The sequence below is a fragment of the Bos indicus genome, chromosome 1, assembly GCF_029378745.1.
Source record: "Bos indicus isolate NIAB-ARS_2022 breed Sahiwal x Tharparkar chromosome 1, NIAB-ARS_B.indTharparkar_mat_pri_1.0, whole genome shotgun sequence".
Classification (NCBI taxonomy): domain Eukaryota; kingdom Metazoa; phylum Chordata; class Mammalia; order Artiodactyla; family Bovidae; genus Bos; species Bos indicus.
Window position 1 is genome coordinate 94710579 of NC_091760.1, and position 21679 is coordinate 94732257.

The 21679-nt window shown below is 38.2% G+C and overlaps 1 protein-coding gene across 1 annotated transcript in view; it reads left to right on the top strand.

Moving 5' to 3' along the window:
- The first annotated feature begins 703 nt into the window (after positions 1-703).
- The window catches only part of SPATA16 (spermatogenesis associated 16), a 277685-nt gene continuing 256709 nt past the window's right edge, over positions 704-21679 (top strand). Inside the window, exon 1 of the mRNA XM_070791798.1 lies at positions 704-838. The gene's annotated coding sequence lies outside the window, so the exon portion shown is untranslated. The remainder of the gene's footprint in view (positions 839-21679) is intronic.

Consider the following 21679-nt stretch of genomic DNA (forward strand, 5'->3'; position numbering starts at 1 on the left):
GGCTTTTCTGTAACACATACCATACTTGAATAAAAAATGATATACATTATGTGTTAAACTATAAAGAAAAGCAAGGTAATGTTTGTCATAAAATTTATAATATTGCTGAGGAAAAGGATGCAGTCCTTAGGGGTACATCAGATCAGATCAGATCAGTCCCTCAGTCGTGTCCGACTCTGTGCGACCCCATAGACGGCAGCCCACCAGGCTCCCCCGTCCCTGGGATTCCCCAGGGAAGAACACTGGAGTGGGTTGCCATTTCCTTCTCCAATGCATGAAAGTGAAAAGTGAAAGTGAAGTCGCTCAGTAGTGTCCAACTCCCAGCGACCCCATGGACTGCAGCCCACCAGGCTCCTCCATCCATGGGATTCTCCAGGCAAGAGTACTGGAGTGGGGTGCCATTGCCTTCTCCGCTATTTATGGTAAGGAGAATGCAAAGAAATATACTGAAATGGTCTTAGTATTTCTCTTAAGACTACAGATTATTTTTATGTTACACACATATTTTTGTATTTTCCAAAGTATTTTTTAACGATCACATTACTTTTAGAATCTGAAGGGAGGAGATACAAGCTTATTTTTTACAGTTGGAAAAAATGACAGCAGCCACGCAGGTGTCAAGCGCAGGGCGTGTGGGCGGGGCCACGGGCGGGGGCGGGGCTACGGGCAGAGGAGCGTGGCCGCGCGGAATGTGACGTTTCAAACCTGGGTTTCCGCGAGCACACTGACCAACGTGGCCTCAAATCCGGACGTTTGGACTCGGGTGTGGCCAGATGCGGCAGCTGGAGGAGTTCAGAGCTTCGTCCCTCCCGTGCGGGGTTGAGCCACAACTGCCTAGGTAGGAGAAGATTTAGCTCTGCGCAGTTAAAACTTTTCAGCTTTCCAGGCTGGCTGGGGAGGAAGGGGTCCTTGAGAAGGAAGCTTGAGGAAGTTGGGGAAAGTAGGAGCTCCTTTCGTCCTTCTCACCCTAGGAATGAGGAACGTTTTCTACTGATAACCATAATAAGTAGCCAAGAAATCATTTCCTGCAGGCAGTTAAAGACAAGGAATTCCAAACTGGGTCCCTGTCCTCTACGCGGCACACCCTACAGACCAAGATCCTACTTGGTTTATGAATAACAGACTTTTAATTTTTTATTTTGTTTTGTCTTAACCCGTATTCCTTAATAAAGTGCATGATATGAGCTTATTTATCTCTTGTCAAGCGAAAGAAGATCATTATTTCAGAGTTCAGATTTTATTAAAGACTGTTGTCTCCCTAACTCATGATATTACTGAGGAAATAAAGGCGTCCATTATCACTGAGTATGGTTTTAGGTAGAGAGACAATCTGAGCTCTCTCTTTCTCTAAGACACAGACGATGTCTTCATCTAGGTACTCTAACATCATGCTGCTGCTGCTGCTAAGTCGCTTCAGTCGTGTCCGATTCTGTGCGACCCCATAGACGGAAGCCCATTAGGCTCCCCCGTCCCTGGGATTCTCCATGCAAGAACATTGGAGTGGGTTGCCATTTCCTTCTCCAATGCATGAAAGTGAAAAGTAAAAGTGAAGTCGCTCAGTCGTGTCCGACTCTGTGCGACCCCATGGACTGCAGCCTACCAGGCTCCTCCGTCCATGGGATTTTCCAGGCAAGAGTACTGGAGTGGGGTGCCAAACATCATACCTGGCATAAAATGTGTGCTCTGAGATAGTTGGTGTATGAGTGACGGAATGAATGGTTGAATGAATGAATATCTTAAGAATCTGCCGTTCAAAGGTGAGTCAGCATGAGCATTGAAAAACAGCGTCAACCTTGTTTAAAGTTTGCTTTTCACAGTACTTGTCTATAAAATATTTATAAGTTTCAGTAAGAATCTCTTTTTGGAACACCAACAAAATATTTGCCATGTTTAACAAGCCACTAGTTTTAAATGCATAAAAACTTATTTGTAATGATAACTATATTTTAATTCCCTATGATTAAATTTAATGTGCTAATAATGTTATTATACACACAAAGGGCCTTTGGATCTTCTCAGATTTCACCAGGAAGACCTTGGGTGCCATAGAGATGCTATCTTTTAAATATTATTGCAGATTGGATAGACTGTTTTCCTCCAAACGGAAAAATAAATTAGGACTCAATAATAATATTTTACAGGTTTGTTTTTTTTTTTTTTTTCCCCTTCACGCGCGACAAAAGCTCAAGAATTTTTTTGTAAAGGGAACTGTAAGGGTAGAAGAGAAAAAAAATGCACTGGAAGTAAGAAAGAGGCCAGAATCCTTCTAATCACCGAACTCTGCATACAGCATATAGTTTTTCTTCATTGTCCTGATTTGAGTAAGGAATGAAATATAGATTATGATATGGGAGACAGGGATATGACTGGAGGCAAGACCGTGTTTTATAGAATTTCAAAGAGGTTTTTAATTTTTCAGCCTCTTTTCAAGTGCACCTAACCTGGTAAGTTGTCATGGCGTGTAACACAAGTGCATAATCAAGATAGAACTGAGATTTTTCTTTGTTCTCAAGGTGGACTTTTCAGTGTGGTACCTTTTCAACCTTGTCCAATCTGTTACTCATCAGTGTTATTATAACCAAATAGCTAAAACTTCCAATCTGGTCATTTTCAAATATATTTCCAAAGAGAAATAATTTTGAAGGCCATTCAGGAAAAATATCCTCTTCTTTTTCCTTGCCACAGTTTGAAATGGAAAATAACTACTTGTTACAGTATCTGCCTTAAATTCATAAAGTTCTTCATCTTTTGAGCAGTGCAACCAGTATGTTGGAAATTAATTACAACCTAAAGGAAAACAACAAATGAACATGAATAATAATTGTTATAATTGTTATATACAGGACCTTAAAAAGGTCTCCAGGCGTAAATACACAGTTTCTTCCTAACAGCAGGACAGTTTTTTCTAATTAAGACACACAATAACTAGAACCACAAATCTCCACATAGAATTTGGCTGCAATTTCTTTTTCTTTGTTTTATGTGATGTATCAGTTGAAAATAGATGAATAGGTAGCCAAACCATGGAGGGCTATGGTAACACAAGCCATACAAACACCAAATGCTCAAGGGCTTTTAAATCCCTTTACATCAGGGAGCCCAGATCATTATCTCTCAACTAGTATAAAATATATTGAGTCATCTTCCTGGAAAATGACAGTCAAATTGTAACATTTTGCTCCCATGAAAAGACTTGCTGAGTTTTTTTCAGGGGTGTTAATAAAATAAAATATTATAGCAGTCTAGTTTAAAGATCACTGAAGTAGAGACTATAACTTATCACAGCTCTGGCTAGATTTCAAAATATACAAGGTGAATAACCATGAGTGAGGGGTCCAATAGAAAGACCATCTTCCTGTCTAATTTTTTTAAATTGATGAGCAATAATAACAATAAAAATGATGAGAGCAATAGTAAAACAGCATTTTTCAAGCACTTACTATTTACCAGGAAACCTTCTGTTACTCTTTACAACAACCATGAGCTAGATATTGTTATTAACCTTATTTTGTAAATTAGGAAACTGAGAGCACAATGGCCATTACTGATATCAAAATCATTCCAAATACTCCATGGGCTGGGAAAAATAACTATGATGGCAAAGATTCAGCTCTACCTCTACATTTTAGAAAACCTGAAGGGGTAAGTTCATTTACATACTATAAGATTTGATATAGATCTATATACACCTAAGTATGTCTATTATGAAATTTTGAGGATTCATATATTTGAATCACTAATATTTCATAAATTTTAGGCAACTTTGAAATGTAACTGAGCTGACTTTATGCAGGATAAGCATTAGAATGTATCCTTTAACCTTAATGAGTAGAAGTTGAAGCTGAAGTCACACTGCAATCTAGAACTGCATGACAGGTGGAGAATTGATATGGTGCTGAGTAGATCATTTAAAGGGGAATATTTCAGACTAGTATTATCACTGAATAGAAATAAAAATTACCAGTAGAAACCAGAAGTTCTTGATTTCTAAAATCTGCTTAAGTTGTATGTGTATTTTTCAAGAGTAAGCATTAATACATAGAGTCAAAATTAAGACAGATTAAATTCTCTTTAACAGAGAAAGGGACTTGTCTATAGCTCTGTTTGAGCTGTTGTTTTTAAAATGTAATTGAAAATATTGGTCTTGCTTTTCTTCCGGCACCTTTAGCTGTTACTTATTAGGATAATAGTTGCACATGTTAGTTTAGAAGTTATTGGCACTCAACCTGAGCCTGTGTTTCTCCGCTAGAATAACTTTCCTTAGGAAATTCCAATTCTGGATGTTCATCTGATTTCACATGCATGAATGCTTCAGTGCTCTCCTACCAGTTATCACTTAAATTCCTATTAGCCAGCATAACTCAAGCAGAAGAATTCAATGCTGTCTCTAAAGATCACCTAAGTTATAGTTTGAGAAGACATTGTATTGTCACCATCCTCTTCCAAAATGCTGTGCATTTAAACTTGTTAGAAATCAGCTCGTTTGTTAAGTTTGAACGAAGGTATAAGGAGCCAAACTATGACTACCACTTCACACTTCTGTTCAATAGACATTTGGAAACCTAGGTTTAAGTTTTAGGGAAAAAAAAATGCAATACTACCACAGCCTCCACAATCAGCCCTCAGCATACATTCCAAAATGTAACATGTCTCTTCTACTTTAGGGAGGTGTATGTTTTGAGCGTCTATGCGATTCCTACTCAGATGATGAGGATAATGTAGGCATAGACGACATCTCAATCTCCTTAAGTACTGGGGACAAAGCTTAATTAAAGACTCTCAAAAGTTCAGACCTCAGTTAATCCCCCCATATTTTATATTCACGAATGTAGTTCACAGTGAAGAGAAAACATCATGTTAAACAGGAGAGCCATTACCAGACTGAGGGGCAAGACGTGATATACATTACAAATCATAGCATCTATTCATTTAAACATTATAACCTGACTGTGTACAGATTCCCTTCAAATGTTGCACATGCTTTCATTGGTCAATTCCATGAATACAGAAAAGGAAGTATGATCTACAATTCATAGAAGCTCTATCTTCTCATGCAGTTGCCATTTCTTCCCATTTTTCTCCCAGAGATTCTGCCTTTCACGGGCCTGCATATTACTCCACCTGTGTCACAGAATTTGTTCAACCAGTACCCACACAAAACTGGTCATCTGGTTTTGGTCTTATTTTCTAATAGTAGATGACTACCAATGTTTTCCACTTATCACTCCATCTCCCTAATTCTCAGTATTTTTCATTCTTCCAAATCTTTCATATCTACAATATACTCTCAAGAATAATGAGATGGAGCTGGGTTATGGGCAGGGAGGAAAATGTAGTTTTAAAATGTCCCTCAGGAACCTGCCTCATCACTTCTTCCTGGCTTGAGATGTGCATACCAGGAGATGTTGCCCTATGCTGGTGTAGATGTTTTAAAGTGAAGGCTGAGGAAAGTTGATTCCATGAATTTTTGTAGCAGAATTCTGGAGTGAGCTCTTGAGGCCCCTTTTCTTTTAAAGTAAGAATGTGAGAATGCAGAGAGGGACTGCAATCAGAGATAACTCAGTAATGATTTAAAACAGCATCTCTGAGTAAATATTTAATAAAATTGAAGCTTGGGTTCTTTTTTGTGCCTATTTCTCCAACTCAAGTAGTTACCCTTAAGAAGACAGAGGAAGAAACTCATCTTCATAGCAATCAGAATGGGAAGGGACCTTGTATCAGTGCCATTCTGGTCCTCCCTGGCCTCTATTGATACAGCCTTCTTTCCACCTTTTTCTTAGGATTGAGTGTGACTGAAGTATGGTTGATCCTGAGGTCACTGATCTAATCATCAGGATATCATCTTTACTAGTTAATATATCTACAGCTGCAGGGAGATTAAGTCATAAAAAAAATCAAGCCTGGGGGGATTTTTTTTTCCCCTTACCACAACTAAAGTTTAAAAATTTTTGATAATGAGAGCAAGCAACTTTTTCATCCCCAGTACCATTTGTTCAGGCTCCTCAGGGCCTTCAGAAACACAAGCAGAGAATTTCTTCTCTCTCTTCAACTCGACCCACCATACACACAGACCAATAATTTACAAGCCACTCACATGAACTGCATTTCATTTGTGTGATTTTGCCCTCCTGGAGAGTTCTATAGAAAAACATCTTCTGATTTACCGTCAGATTATTTCCATGACTTATAACTTGTATTTTTAAACAATGCAGAGATTGTAGGTGGGGGAGAAGAGAGCATGTGTTTAAGAAAGTCTTAACTCTATTGCCTTGAACATATTAGAGATATTTTAAGTTCCTAGCTAACTCTTATATCTTGATCACCTGCAGGTGTGTTTCTATTGTCTATTTTTTCTTTTGATTTTTTTCTTGGTGTTTGGGGGGCATACTTGGTAATTTTTTATTCAATGTTGAATATTTTGTATGGGAGGCTGTAGAAGATTCACATGATGTATCATCCTCTATAATGAGTTCCTCCCTGCCTTCACTAAGCAGACAACACAGTTGTTCATCTTAATTTAATCAGGAACTGCTATATGTTGAGGCTGGGCTGCAGGCCTGAAAATAGTTTACCTCTAGGTCACTGTGGTTCCCAAGAGTTTCCAGCTGTATATCTGATGTTTCTTCAAAGCCATTTCTCCTGCAGGTCTCACAAGACTGTCAAAACTTTGCATTGCTTTTGAGAGGCCTTCTACTTAGGTCTTTAGTATCTTGCCTCTCCCTTCCCCATACCAAATTGGCAAATATCCCCCAGATAAAACTGGCTGTAAAAGTCAGCTCATTTTGATGAAGAAGTTGTACTGCATCTATATTTCATTGCCTCCCATCTCTCCAGTACACTCAAACTGATGATTTGGTATTTAATCCTGCTTTTTCACTTGGTCTTGGCAGAAATTCTGTCTGCTACCAAGTCCATCCCACCCATAATGCAGAAGTTATTATGTAACTGAATAATTTGAATGATATATTTTGTCTAGGTTCAAATTGTCAAAATAGTAATTTTAAAGTATCCTTTTTTTTTTTAAGTTTGATATACTTCAGAACTTTCATCAAAGAAGGTTTTTGATTTCATGGTTCTCTTTTTCTGGGATTGACTAGGAAAATATTAGTCAATGATTAATATACAGTCAGTTTTCAAATATCACACAACTCTGTAAACCTTTCAGTTCAGTTCAGTTCAGTTGCTCAGTTGTGTCCAAGTCTTTGCGACCCCATGAACCTCAGCACACCAGGCCTCCCTGTCCATCACCAATTCCCGGAGTCCACCCAAACCCAGGTCCATTGAATTGGTGATGCCATCCAACCGTCTTATCCTCTGTCGTCCCCTTCTCCTCCTGCCCTCAATCTTTCCCAGCAGCAGGGTCTTTTCAGATGAGTCAGCTCTTCGCATCAGGTGGCCAAAGTATTGGAGTTTCAGCTTCAAGATCAGTCCTTCCAATGAACACCCAGGACTGATCTCTGTTCGGATGGACTGGTTGGATCTCCTTGCAGTCCAAGGGACTCTCAAGAGTCTTCTCCAGCACCACAATTCAAAAGCATCAATTCTTCTGCACTCAGCTTTCTTTATAGTCCATCTCTCACATCCATACATGACCACTGGAAAAACCATAGCTTTGACCAGACGGACCTTTATTAACAAAGTAATGTCTCTGCTTTTTAATATGCTGTCTAGGTTGGTCATAACTTTCCTTCTAAGGAGTAAGAATCTTTTAATTTCATGGCTGCAGTCACCATCTGCAGTGATTTTGGAGCCCAGAAAAATAAAGTCAGCCACTGTTTCCCCATCTATTTGCCATAAAGTGATGGGACTGGATGCCACGATCTTAGTTTTCTGAATGTTGAGCTTTAAGCCAACTTTTTCACTCTCCTCTTTTACTTTCATCAAGATGCTCTTTAGTTCTTCTTCACTTTCTGCCATAAGGGTGGTGTCATCTGCATATCTGAGGTTATTGATATTTCTCCCAGGAATCTTGATTCCAACTTGTGCTTCCTTCAGCCCAGCATTTCTCATGATGTACTCTGCATATAAGTTAAATAAGTAGGGTGACAATATACAGCCTTAACATACTCCTTTTCCTATTTGGAACCAGTCTGTTCCATGTCCAGTTCTGACGGTAAACCTGTAAGTCTTTATTAATTAATGTAATTGAAACATGATTGAACAAATTAAATAATGTATCTCTAAACTATTTGATATCTTCTCTATATTAATTCCAAAATTAATTTCTCATAGACAAATGCATTTCTGCAGAATAAGTATCATAATTTATACTATAAAAAGATTCAGAAGAAACCTTCAACTAATAATACCAAAAACTATACAAGTAAGAAATTCCAATTTCTTTTTCTTATTTTTGATGGGCGAAGAAGGGACAGTATAAGAAGATGAGAAGAGAGGCCCAGGGGGTTATCTTTGCTCATTTACCCTCTTTATATATCCCAGAGGAGGGTAGAGGGACGCTGCCTATGCCTGGAAATGAGGCTAAGTGCTTCATACCTGGGGACAGAGGTAAGAGAGGATATGTGCCAGGGCAACTTGAGCCAGAGGCAGAGGGGTACTGCCTTTGTTGCTTTTTGCTTTGTGTGTTTCACAGGGAAGCACCAACAGTGAGTAGATAACAGGTTTATAAACTGAGCATACTGGCTTCGAGAAGGGGAACAGTGAAGTTGAATTAAATGAGTCATTTGTGCAAAAATAGATTAAACAAATATATACAAGATCTAAGTAGTTCCATGAAAGTACTTCATACTTGTTTAGCCATTCAGTCACGTTCGACTCTTTTGCGGCCCCGTGAACTGCAGCCCTCCAGGCTCCTCTGTCCATGGGATTTCCCAGGCAAGAATACTGGAGTAGGTTGCCATTTCCTTCTCCAGAGGATCTTCCTGGCCCAGGGATCAAACCCACATCTCTTGCTGCCAGGCAGATTCTTTACCACTGAGCCACAAGGGAAGCCACTTCATACTTATCTTTAGTAAAGTATCAAACTAGAACTCTTGCAAAGAATCAGGTAAACTCTACTAGTTGGCTCAGATATATTTATGATGTAAAATGTGTTGGCATGCATAGGAAGGCAGATAAACAGTTCATTTTCTAACCTCCCTCTCTCTCTTCTATGCCAGGTTCTATGGGAAGTACATATAACATTGTACCATTAATCCTTAGGCCAATCATACAAAAAATCTAATGCAATAGTTTCTCAAGTGTTAAAAATAACCTTTTATTTTTCAGTCTCTAAAGGAAAAGACAATTTAGGGATTACTAAACTAAAAAGCACTGTAAATGTATTAGAAAATATTAAATTTACAATAGTCAGAGTTCTATTATATAACATGTTTTGAGATTAGGAGATTTCTGTGTTCACTCTCCACCTGTTTCCACCCTACTCCAAAAAAACAGTTTACAGAGATTTATGATGATCTTAGGTGAAAATAAATATCCAGTTCAACCTCAGGGAAAATAATTTAGGAGCAGTCTCATATTCATGCCTCAGGTTCTCCTTGTGAGGTAAGAGTGGCAGATATTAATTATTCATGCATTACCCTTGGTGCACCCATTTTATGGATCATGCAGTATTTGACTGGTTATATATGATTACAATGAAAGTAGATTAGCTATCCTGCTTGTGATGGATGTTCTCTCATTTTACCAGTTGCTCTCCAGGACACAAAATCCACAGGGAATAAATATTCTGAGATTCAATTTTTATGTAAATATTAGTTGCCAACTTGTTGAAACTGAAGAAGAAAAATGATGTGTGTATGCATCTGTAAACAAAGTTTCACAATGTAAAGCAAAGCATCAACTAGTAAACATTATTAGTATGTTTTATAAATATTATGTTTATAATTTGTTCATGATATAATATATATGTACTGTGTTTAAAACTATAATAGCTACTGTTTGTAGAGAACAGATTATATGTCAGATGATTAATCAGTTTCTAAAAAACATTGCTTTGTTAATCCTTCAATCATCCCTATAAGGAATGAATTGGATGAAAAAACCAAGATCCATCAAAGCAAAGTAACTTATTGAAAGTTTCTTCAGCAAAAAAGAAAGATTTAGGATTTGAGCTCAGATCTCAAGTCTAAAACACAGGTCCTGTCTCCTATGCCATTTTGTCTTACTGAGCTTGGAACACACTATCAGGCAAGTTAGCAGTTTTGAGTTCTTACTTCCAAGCTCCTAGGAAGCACAACCCATTTTATTCATCTTTATAATCCACCCAGGAAAGAGCCCAGTATTTTCACCTGGTAGGAATTCAAGAAGTGTTTGTTGACTAATGGATGTAATGAATGCCTAACAATAATGCATCCATATAAGCTTCTCTTTCAGGAACGTAAGCATATAGACCTTCAAGTGTTTCTTAAGCATCAACACCTAATGCAGACTGTCCTTCTGTCAGACTGCTTCATCAGTGCCAGCCCAAGTACCAATTTAACTGCATCCACATCCAGCATACAAATGCACTGGCTCAATGCCAGCATGGTCACCCAACCACTTGTATCAGACTCCACTGGAGTAGACTGAACTTGGACATACTTAGAGCACCAGCAAAGTAGCATTACCAAAAAAAAAAATAATTTTCTAGGAAAATCTAGCATGTTTTAATATTTCAAAAAAGTAATGATCATAACACTGAAACTTGTTGAACATTTGAAAAAATTATTTAATAGTTTGGTATTGTTTCTCTTAACACTTTTAATTTGGAGTGGGAGAGTCAGAAGGTGGTGCATATACTGTAACCACTTTAACACTTTGGATATTTTGTATTTCTAGTACAATCCTCCTCTGCTTATCAAACATGAAGATTCCTAAGATCACTCCTGACCCAGTATATCAAAATTTGTTGGACCTGGCACCTAAGAGGCCTCAGAAGGTTCTGATTCATGTTAATGTATGATCTCCCATTAAACCATAAACTCCTTGAGAATGGAGGCGATCTCTGCTTCAGCATTGCATCCCAGTGCTGACACAGGTCATGACACAGGGTAGTTGCTTAGTCAATCATGAATGATTGCTGAATGAATGGAATTCTTAAGGTAAATTTTTAGATATCATTAGTGTATCATCTTACATTGCCTACTTTACACCACGAGTTTTTGCTTCCAGCCAGTACACTGTGTTTTTAACAAGTTTTGATTATGTTTAAAGTAATGTGAGGTACACCTGAAATCAACACAACATTGTAAATCAACTATAGTCCAGTAGGATATAAAAGTTAAAATGTGGCTGTGATGGAACCTAGAATCAGACCCTTTAGACCAATCTCAAGTCCTGCTGTTACCACTAAACAGAGCTGTACCCTCTCTGGCCCTCATCTCTAAAATGTAGAAATTGGAGTAGATGTATCCTATTGTATTCCCCTCCAATGCTTTAAAAAAATCATTTTTCATGTTTAAAAACATTTTTTAAAAAATAATGCAGTATCTGTTATTTAAATTTAAATGTTTTAGTACACTTTTAATTATTGTTTCTTGAAACTATAGGATTTACTTTTTAAAAAAAACACATAAAGTCAAAAAGCACAGACTACACATGTTTGTGTCAGATACTTCAGTAGTGACCAACCCTCTGTCTGAGCATTCTAATAATACTGTGAATTGTGAAGGGAAAAATCACCATGTAGCCATCATCACAGCTAAGATTCATGCACACAAGAATCATCAATGGATGCGATATCAAGAGAGGTAGTTTGATGAAGAACAGAAAAACTGCAGGTTTTAAGTGTCTCCACACAGACTGCTTGTAAGTTGTAACAGTGACATCTTTCTCTGGAGAAACTAGATGACAACTTGGCCAGGTGATTAAAATTTTCATCACTGGACTTCCCTGGTGGTCCAGTGGTTAAGAAGCCATCCACCTGCCAATGCAGGAGACGCAGTTTCAATCCCTGGTCTGGGAAGATCCCACATCCCGTTGGAGAATGAAGCCCGTGCCATGCACCTCAACTACTGACCCTGCACCCTAGAGCCCTCACGCCACAGCTACAGAAACTCGCGCATCCTATAGACCATGGTCTGCAATAAGAGAAGATCCAGAATGAGAAGCTCGTGCACCACAATGAAGATTAATTCCCACTCACCACAACTAGAGAAAGCCCATGCACAGCCATGAAGACTAAGTGCAGCCAAAAATAATAAATAGATTAATTTTTAAAACTTTAAAAAGATTTGCATCACCAAAGAAAGACAAGTGCATTGTGTGCTTCCAAACGTGGGACCCTGAGAAAGAAGACACATCAGTTTGTGATATAATCTTACTGGGGATGTTTAACCCAAATCTAAATACGCGGAAGTATCTACCGAATCAAAGCAGAGTCTACTGAATTGCTGGTTCTTACTTTTAAAAAATGCCAACACTTTGGACAGCAAAGAAAGGCTAAAGGAACTGGTTCAGAGTAAGACTAAAGAGACATGACAACTATATGCAATACATTATCCTGGACTCCATCTTATACTGGAGGAAAAAGTACTAAAAAGGATGTTATGAAGGCAGTTGACAAAACTGAAATAGGGACTATAGATTAGACAACAGCATAGTATCACTGTTAACAGTCCTGGATTTCATAACTATATTGTGTTACATAAGTGAAATATCCTTGATTCTAAGAAATATGCGCTGAAGTAACAAAGGGTAATGAGACATGATGCATGCAACCTACTCATAAATGACTCTGAAAAAAATGAATAATATAAATTTACATACATGAATGTGTTTCTCTATAGCTGTCTACACTACACACACACATACACACACATTGGAATTATAAATGTGGGCAAGATATTTAAAATTGGTAAATCTGGGTTAAGGGCAATTGAGAGTTCTTGATATTATTCTTACAACTTATCTATAAATTTACAATTATTTCCAAACAAGTTAATGGGTTCATTTTAAAAATACACTTGTCATCTCTGGGTGGGTACAACTTTAAAACATATTTGAGAACAGTTAATAATTTAAAGGGTAAGTCAGGATAAGAAATCTTTGTGGTTACTGTTCATTAATTGTGTGACTTTTTGCAAACAAAGCACTAAACCGAGTCACACAATTTCAATATATGTTTCTCCATTTGGAAATTGTAACTGGGATAACCATTTACCTTGTGTGTTATGGTGGAGGCAGTGGAGTGAGGTAGAAAGAACCCTGAGAGTTGCAAGATATGATTGAAAGCACTGATTTGCTGTGTGACCATGAGCAGGTCATTTCACCTGCATAAGATTTCATTGTTTTCATCAGATGAGAATATATCGGGAAGCCTCTCCATCTCCACCCTTCTACAATTCTGAGTTATATTTTAAGAAATAGAATGTGAAAGTCTAAGAAGCAAGCACTATAGCAACAGAATTAAAGAGTTGGCCAAAGTTAGGGGGAAAATTTTTTTTTTCTTTATACATCTGTATAGTCTCAGCCTCTTAAGTAAATAGAAACTTGGATTACTTTTACAGAAGGACGGTGCAATGTTTGCAAAGAAAGAGAACTTTCTCTCAGGATGCCAATGAATTTGGCAGGCTGATTGCATTTATGCTTCAAGAAGAAATGTAGCCAAAGGTCTCTGAAGTACATTGAAGCATGACTTGCCTTGCCCTCATATTCCTCCCACACCAAATGAGTTACTTTTTTTTTTTTTTTTTACAATCAAGTTAGATTAAAGATCTTAGAGAAGTACAGTTGTATTCTTATGGACCACACTTGTAAAGATAGCAAGTTGTATCATTATGACTTCCCCCAAAAGGTCTGATTTTTCTGATGCTTTTGGTTCTGAATGAGCCACACTTCATGTCAACAAAGAACCAGGGAAATTATTTATCCCCTAACAAAGACTAAAATAAAAGAGACCAGGGTAGGCACATCATAAATATTGTTGACTTAGAGAAGAAAACAATAAAAATAGAAGGAAAAGAAAAGAAAGACAGGACCAGGATGCCACAGTGTCTAGAGAAACTCTCCATAATGAAGTCAATTTGTAAAAGCTAGCTTATATTTAGGGGACTGCGTGCTAAGTCGCTTCTGTTGTGTCCAACTCTTTGTGACCATCTGGACTATAGCCTGCCAGGCTCCTCTGTCCATGGGATTCTGCAGGCAAGAATACTGGAGGAAAGGATACTACCATACCCTCCTCTAGGGGATCTTCCCAACCCAGGGATCAAACATGCATCTCTTGCGTCTCCTGCACTGGCAGGTGGATTCTTTACTACTAATGCCACCTGACTTTCAACTAACTGTCTAAGCTTCTGTAATATGGTACAGCAGGAATAAAAAGAATGTAACTCTGAATTTGTCAATAAATGTACAGTAAGATACAATCATCTGTTTGTCCAGTCAACAAATATTTATTGTGTATTCTGTATCAGGCTCTGAATATGAGGCAGTGAATTAGGCATACAAGGTTCATTGTCTCAGGGAGCTTATATTCTGGTGTGAAAAGGTAGATTTAAATGAAACATATACATAGACTAATATATATGAGTAAATATATCTGTGATAAGTGGTATGGTTAGGTTTAAAAATATATGACTGGGTTAGACTAGGCTAAGTCACTTAATCATGTCCGACTCTTTGCAACCCTATGGACCGTAGACTGCCAGGTTCTGTCCATGGGGTTCTCCAATATGACTGGGGGAGTTGCTTTTAATTAATTAGAGAAGATTTCTTTAGGAACAGACATTTAAGCTATAATCTGAATAATGTGAAAAACACAATGAAGAAAACGCTCATAGACCAACTAGTGCAAGGGCTCCAAGGTGGGAATGAACTAGTTAAAATAGCAGAACAAAATAAAAGCCAAGTGGCTGAAACAAAGTAGACAAAGCAGGAAATGCATGATGAATTTTCAGGTATAAGAGGTTTTTATTCTATTCTAGGTATTGTGGGCAGCCATTTAAAGATTTAAAGCAAGAATATGGTGGGATCTGATTTTCATTTAGGAGGATGACTTGGCTGCTGTGTGCGAGAGAACAATTTCAATAATCTAGGCAAGAAATTATAGGGTTGGAAAGCATCATCATGGGTATGGATAGAGGTGGACCTTTGAAAGAAAAAGTCAGTAGGACCTCATGATGGATTGGACAATGGAGTTAAGTAAAAGAAAGGAAGGAAAGAAAACTCATAAGGTTCTGTTCTGACCAATGGATGTGGGGGCTTATACTGGAATGGGGAAGACTGCGTGATGGGTAACTGAAGATGAGATTTAAGAGGCTTGTTTTGGGCTTTTAAGTTTTAAGATGCATATTAGGCAATCCAAGTAGAGGTGTCACATGGTGAGGTATACAGTTTTGAATTCCTGGGAGTGTTCTAAGACCTAGAGTTGTAACACTGGGAGTTACGATGGTATTTGAAGCAACAGGATTAGACAAGATCACCTAACCAGACAATGCAGATGGAGAAAAAAAGCAGCTCCAGCTGTCGGGTGTAACAGAAGAGGAAGGGCTAACCTAGGAGATTAAGAATGAGTGGTCAGTGAAGTAATAGGAAAATAAGAACTGCAAGGTGCCATAGAAGGGGAGATGATGATGTTCCACTGATGAGAGTGTCACCAGTTAAGAATACTGCCAACAGGTCTGGCAGATGAGATACTTGGCAACGTGAAAGTCACTGATGACCTTTGTCAGAGCAGTCTTAATGGAGTAGGAAAGAGTGAAGTCTGCAGAGATTGGATTGGGGAAGAAAATTTGTTATGAAAAAGTGGAGACAGAGAATATAAAAAAACTCTTTTCAGTCCTTTTGCAGTGGAGGGGAGCAGCAGTATGGGATGGCAGCAGGAAGGAGATGTGGAGGCAAGAAAGTTTGCTTGCTTTTCCTTAAAGTGTAAGCTAGATCTGTGTGCATATTAATGGATTAAGCAAGAGAGGAAGTGACGATTTCAGAAGCACAGTGGTTGAGAGGTTTGGAGACACGGGATTGAGACAAAAGTGTTTAACCTTTGAAAGAGTGGAGGTGTGTTTAAGGAGGCCGCATGTGGAATTGCCTCACTTCTTCTCTTATGTGCCATTACATCAATTATCTCATTTGATTCTCACATGATTCTCCTGTATCCAATCATTCCCATTTCTGGAGGAGGAAAATAATGTTTAGAGAGGTTGGATAATTTCTCCTAGAACACACAGTTTATAAATAATATATCTAGAATTCAAACTTTTTGTGCAACTCCAAATTGGATGCTCTTTCCACGGTGTAATGCCACGAACAATAAAGGCACCTTTCTAATGGTCTCTGATGCAACACAGCAGATGTTCACAGTGTACCAGGTACAAAGAAGCACAGTTGCTTTGATGCCACTATTACCATTTGGTGACTCTGTGATCAGCAAATGGTTTGTCAATTTAAAGTCTGGAATCCCCCACTCATATGGAAGTGTAGTGCCCACATTATGTTTTAAGAATTTAACGACTTCTGGAATAAAACAGGACCATACATATACTTGCAACTAATGATCTTATTAAAAATGTCTAATGTCTTTCTCAACAAATCTGCTTCATATACTTGTTAGCCATAAATTGCCAATTAATTCTTTTTCCATTTAATAGAAAGTCCACCCAATAAAACAGTGGAATACCTTGTTACTAAATTTTGAAAAAAATGTTTTTTAAAGTAGAAAGAGTATAAATCCCAATCAATGGTGGTGAAATGCAGAGGAATTTATTATCCTGTGGTTCAAAAGTCATGGAATTTGACATCAAATGTCCCAAGTTTAAGTTTTAGGTCTAAATTATCTTGGTGATCCCTCAAGTTGTTTAGTCACTTACTTTCCTCATTAGTAAAATAAAGGTAATAATATTTATGCAAAAAAGTTGTTGTGAGAACAAATGGAATAATCCAGTGAGATAACCTTGTATACTGGGAGTACCTGTTGGCTGCTATTATTATTCAGATAACACTACACAGTATGTTTTATTTTGTGTTTCTTAATACGCATCATGAGCCCAATTCATTCTCCCTTCCGATAATGCTGAACTATTCCTTATGATTACTTGGATAAAAGAGAAGAAAAATTGCCTGTATAGGAACACCTCTCATTCTGCCTCTTCCAAAACCCAGTCTCTTCAACTGCATCAGTCTCCTGTTCCCACAGAAGCGTGTTCATTATACCATACTACCGTACTACTCACCTCACCTATGTGCTCCTTTCAGTGACAAAAGTGTATGGAGGACCTATTAGGTTCCAGACTCTGAAGCCACTAAGCATCAGGATTAGACTCTTCTCGATGTTATGTGGCAGCCTGGCTGGGAGGGGAGTTGGGGGAGAATGGATACACGTGTATATACAGCTGAGTCCCTTCACTGTCCATCTGAAACTATCACAACAGTGTTCATCAGCTTCCCAGGTGCGCTAGTGGTTCAGAATCTGCCTGCCAATGCAGGAGACACAGGAGACGTGGGTTCAATTCCTGGGTTGGGAGGATTACCTGGAGGAGAGCATGGCAGTCCACTCCAGTATTCTTGCCTGGAGAATCCCAGGACAGAGGAACCTGGTGGGCTTTAGTTCATAGGATCACAAAGAGTTAGACAGGACTGAAGTGACAGCGTGCACTGGAGTGCAAAAGTAGAAAGTCAAGAAACGCCTGGAGTAACAGGCAAATTTGGCCTTGGAGTACAGAATGAAGCAGGACAAAGGCTAATAGAGTTCTGCCAAGAGAATGTACTGGTCATAGCAAACACCCTCTTCCAACAACACAAGAGAAGACTCTACACATGGACATCACCAGATGGCCAACAGCAAAATCAGATTGATTATAGTCTTGGCAGCCAGAGATGGAGAAGCTCTATACAGTCAGCAAAAACAAGACTGGGAGCTGACTGGGGCTCAGATCATGAACTCCTTATTGCCAAATTCAGATTGAAACTGAATAAAGTGGAGGAAAACACTAGACCATTCAAGTATGACCTAAATCAAATCCCTTATGACTATACAGTGGAAGTGAGAAATAGATTTAAGGGACTAGATCTGATAGAGTGCCTGATGAACTATGGACGGAGGTTTGTGACATTGTATAGGAGACAGGAATCAAGATCATCCCGAAGAAAAAAGAAATGCAAAAAAGCAAAGTGGCTGTCTAAGGAGGCCTTACAAATAGCTGTGAAAAGAAGAGAAGCGAAACGCAAAGGAGAAAAAGAAAGATATATCCATTTGAATGCAGTGTTCCAAAGAATAGCAAGGAGAGATAAGAAAGCCTTCCTCAGTGATCAGTGCAAAGAAATAGAGGAAAACAACAGAATGGGAAAGACTAGAGATCTCTTCAAGAAAATTAGAGATACCAAGGGAACATTTCATGCAAAGATGGGCTCAATAAAGGACAGAAATGGTCTGGACCTAACAGAAGCAGAAGATATTAAGAAGAGGTGGCAAGAATACACAGATGAACTACACAAAAAAGATCTTCATGACCCAGATAATCACTATGGTGTGATCACTCACCTAGAGCCAGACATCCTGGAATGTGAAGTCAAGTGGGCCTTAGGAAGCATCACTACGAACAAAGCTAGTGGAGGTGATGGAATTCCAGTGAAGCTATTTCAAATCCTGAAAGATGATGCCGAGAAAGTGCTGCACTCAATATGCCAGCAAATTTGGAAAACTCAGCAGTGGCCACAGGCCTGGAAAAGGCCAGTTTTCATTCCAATCCCAAGGAAAGGCAATGCCAAAGAATGTTCACACTACTGCAGAATTGCACTCATCTCACACACTAGTAAAGTAATGCTTAAAATTCTCCAAGCCAGGCTTCAGCAATATGTGAATCGTGAACTTCCAGATGTTCAAGCTGGTTTTAGAAAAGGCAGAGGAACCAGAGATCAAATTGCCAATATCCACTGGATCATTAAAAAAGCAAGAGAGTTCCAGAAAAAACATCTATTTCTGCTTTCTTGACTATGCCAAAGCCTTTGACTGTGTGGATCACAATAAACTGTGGAAAATTCTGAGAGATGGGAATACCAGACCACCTGACCTGCCTCTTGAGAAATCTGTGTGCAGATCAGGAAGCAACATTAGAACTGGACATGGGACAACAGACTGGTAAAGGAGTATGTCAAGGCTGTATATTGTCACTCTACTTATTTAACTTATATGCAGAGTACATCATGAGAAACTCTGGGCTGGAGGAAGCACAAGCTGGAATCAAGATTGCCAGGAGAAATATCAATAACCTCAGATATGCAGATGACACCACCCTTATGGCAGAAAGTGAAGAAGAACTAAAGAGCATCTTGATGAAAGTAAGAGAGGAGAATGAGAAAGTTGGCTTAAAGCTCAACATTCAGAAAGCTAAGATCATGGCATCCAGTCCCATCACTTCATGGCAAATATATAGGGAAACAGTGTCAGACTTTATTATTTTGGTCTTCAAAATCACTGCAGATGGTGAATGCCACCATGAATATAAAAGATGCTTACTCTTTGGAAGGAAAGTTTTGACCAACCTAGATAGCATATCCAAAAGCAGAGACATTACTTTGCCAATAAAGGTCCGTCTAGTCAAGGCTATGGTTTTTCCAGTGGTCATGTATGGATGTGAGAGTTGGACTATAAAGAAAGCTGAGTGCAGAAGAATTGATGCCTTTGAACTGCGGTGTTGGAGAAGACTCTTGAGAGTTCCTTGGACTGCAAGGAGATCCAACCAGTCCATTCTAAAGGAGATCAGTCCTGGGTGTTCATTGGAAGGACTGATCTTGAAGCTGAAACTCCAATATTTTGGTCACCTGATGCGAAGAGCTGACTCATTGGAAAAGACCCTGCTGCTGGGAAAGATTGAGGGCAGGAGGAGAAGGGGATGACAGAGGATGAGATGGTTGAATGGCATCACCAACTCAATCAATGGACATGGGTTTGGGTGGACTCCAGGAGTTGGTGATGGACAGGGAGGCCTGGTGTGCTGCCATTCATGGGGTTGCAAAGAATCAGACATGACTGAGCAAATGAAGTGAACTTAACTCCAATACAAAATAAAAAGTTAAAAAAAAAGGAGGGGATTGTGATGCATTCTTGCCCCTTCAGCACTTCACAGTCTTGTTAGACAATGTCTGCTCTATGTGAAGTTATTTACCTATACATCCCTCTCTCCATCCTACACCCTCACCCCCAGTTATGAGTTCTAGAATGCCGAGAATCCTGTCTTGGTCATCCTTGGTTTCCTTTATAACACATAGCATGGGACATTTCTCTTGGTAGGTGTCCAATAAATTATTATTGGATCAAAGAAATATTCTGTAGTGTGTTTTTTAAAATATCAAGGTGTACTGGTGGACTAACAAGCAAGATGCTTTTTCCTTATAATGTCTCTCTTACATTTAACAGCAAGTTAAAATTAGATCCTTTCTCTTTTTTTTAAAGAAAGAAAACCATAGCAACTGTGATGTTGAATGTTTCAGAGAGCAAATTTTTAAGTATTCTCTTTTTCTGAATTGCCCATGTTTAAGCTGCTGATTTCAATCAAAATGCTAATAAATAATTTGTCATACTAACAGCCATGTAAACCACTGATTGTATCTATAAAGTGATAGAGTCTCCCATATAAAACAGGATGCTTAATGAAATGTTCGCAGAAAAAATGAATGTGTTGAAAATCCACTGAATAAATTTTCAACATTTACCCTCTGGAAATGATTGAACATTAACCTTTGTTTCTAGTACCTGAATTTATTATAAAACCTTCAAGATTGTTCTGTTTCATATCAATATTTGCTGGAGTTTTTTAAGACATGGCCTCTATGAGGAAATCAATTTTACAGTCTTCTAAATGAAAGAATGGGCATTTTTACAGAATGTTATCAGTGAATACCTCGTTGATATACATAATGATTATCTAATAGTTTTCTCTAAATGTATTTTTATTGAAGTAATGATTAAAATGTAACTCAGTGCCTTAGGAACACTGACTAATGTCATGTTAATCAACTTGAGTACTAAAAAAAAACTGAAGAGGTTGATAGTTTAAATCTAGTTGGTAGATGATTCACTTGAACTATCAAAGAAGAAAATGTACTTTACCCAGGACCAAATTTAAAACAAAACCAAACAAAATCTAGCAAAACCACCTCAGAAACAACTCTTAGAAAGTTAAACCAAACCTTTAAAAAAAATCTAATTTACTTCCTTTAAAAATTTTAAATTAGTCTTTGATTTTCAGAATCCATACTGATCAACATCTATTGAATGTCTGCTCTATGAAAAGCACTGAACTAATGTCAAGATTAACACATTTCTGTTTTTAGGGGGCTTGGTGGAAGAAATAAGTCACTCACATATAACCATAATGTGGAAAATAGGACTGTAAATGCTGTCATTATTCTGAGGAGGGAGAGATGGAAAACTTCTGGCTTGGTTTGGACAGGTAGAATGAGATGAGAACAGGGAAATGGAGAATTCTTAGCAGACAAACTGAAAACAAGTATCTTTTTTGGTAGTAACAAGAAGTTCAGCTTGACTACAGAGTGGTTTGCAGAAGGTGTGCTAAATAAGTCTGGTAACACACATTGAGCTAGCTGGTAAAAGGCCTTAAATTCCAGATTATTTAAATGGTGTTGTATATTAAAAAAAAAAAAAAAGCTGTAAGTGAACAGTTTCATAACACTTTTGTAGACATGCAACAATTTTTATAAAGAATTGGCTCTAAATCTGAAGCTGAAGTCACCTGATTTAGAACAACACTGAAAAATATTGGTTGGGTTGGCCATACTTTTTCAG